The sequence below is a fragment of the Myotis myotis genome, unplaced genomic scaffold, assembly GCF_014108235.1.
Source record: "Myotis myotis isolate mMyoMyo1 unplaced genomic scaffold, mMyoMyo1.p scaffold_m19_p_4, whole genome shotgun sequence".
Lineage (NCBI taxonomy): Eukaryota > Metazoa > Chordata > Mammalia > Chiroptera > Vespertilionidae > Myotis > Myotis myotis.
In genome coordinates, this window is record NW_023416346.1 from 66,548,598 (window position 1) to 66,550,387 (window position 1,790).

Genomic DNA, 1,790 nt, shown 5'->3' on the forward strand with positions numbered 1-1,790 from the left:
GAGAAGTCCCCCTAACTTTAGGCTTTAAAAACTAATGGGAATTATGGCTGAGTGGCTCAGAGGATGCTGGAGACTAAGGCAGTTTCTCTTAAAGGGCCAATACTTGAACTTACAAGGCACCACTTCTTCTGAGCTCCAGTGCAGGGCAGCTGGGCGGGGGCTTTGGGGGGATCCAGGGACATACAGTAAGGAACTGGATTGTCTGGCATTGGGGCCAGAACATAGGGGTAGCTTTCTCCTAGACTAGAATGATTGTAGGAGTCATTATTACTATGCTGGGACCTCATGTGTCGAAGAGCTGACTGGCAGCCATATCTGAGTTTCCATCAGCATGGCCAACACTGTTCTCTTCACCCTGGTGAGTCCCTGAAACCCTACTGCATCCCATTTGCAGTACCATCCAAGCTGTTTGCAGCCACTTTTTCACATGAATGGCATGCCCCTGCTCAGGGTTCAGAATTTTCTATAATCTCTCAAACAAGAAGCAGCTGGCATAAGCATGCCCCATATCTATCAATAAGAGACCCAAGACTCAACACTAGTACCAGCCTGCATTGCTTCACAACTGACCCTTGCCAGGGTATTTCCAAGCCCAGTAAAAGTAGCATCTACCTGCAGATATCTCTGTAGTGCTTGTCGGGTGTCCCCAGGTAGTGGCTGACTTTGCACATCCTCAGAGGCTCTAGAGCCAGTGCACCCAGTAGAGAGATTCAGACCATGCCAGATTATAACTTGGCACATCCACAAGTGACACACTCAATGGAGAGACTCAGCGAGCACTAAAGCTCTACTGAAACAAGTCCTGCTCCATAAGGTTGTCTCCTGAACAGAAGCTCTTCCACTGTATTTGAAGGTGGTCTTCACAGCCAATTGGCCTGAAGATCAATTCCTCCCAGTGATGCCACTAGCAACCAAGGCCCAACTTAAAACACTGAGCACCCAGCCCACACAAGGGTGCACCTAGAGTGCCCAGCACAGGTGACTGGGGAGGTTGAGCCACTGGACCATAGAGGAACCTACTACACAAGTTGACTCTATGAATTCCAAGAGACATAGAAGCTCTAAGTAATACATAGAAACAAACACAGGGAAGCTGTCAAAATGCAGATACAAAGAAACACATCACAAATGAAAGAAATGGAAGCAAGCAAACTACTGGATACAGAGTTCAACATAATTATTATAAGGTTATTCAAGGATCTTAATGAGAGCTTCAAGGGATGTATGAGAGCACCAAGGAACATAGTGAGCCTTTTAAGGATCTTAGTGAAAATTTCAAAGAAATGAAAAAGTACCAGCCAGAAATTAAGCCCACACTAACTGAAACAAAGAATAATTTATAGGGATTCAATAGTAGAGGAGAGGATTCTGATAATCAAATCAATTATTTGGAATATGAGGAAGCAAAAAACATCTAATCAGAAGAGCAAAAAGAAAAAAAAAGAATCCAAAAATATGAATATAGTATAAGGAGCCTCTGGGACAACTTCAAACATACCAACATTCACATGTGGGATTGCCAGAAGGTGAAGAGAGAGAGCAAGATATTGAAAAAACCTATTTGAAGAAATAATGATAGAAAATTTCCCCAACCTGATGAAAGAAATAGACTTACAAGTCCAAGAAGCAGAGAGAGTCCCAAACAAGAGGAACCCAAAGAGGCCCACACCAAGACACATCCTTATTAAAATGCCAAAGGTTGAAGATCCAAAATGGAGGGCAACAGGACTACAGGAGGGAGTGTGACAGAGTAAAGAAGTGAGAGGGATGTGTGTAAACATGTGTGGCAT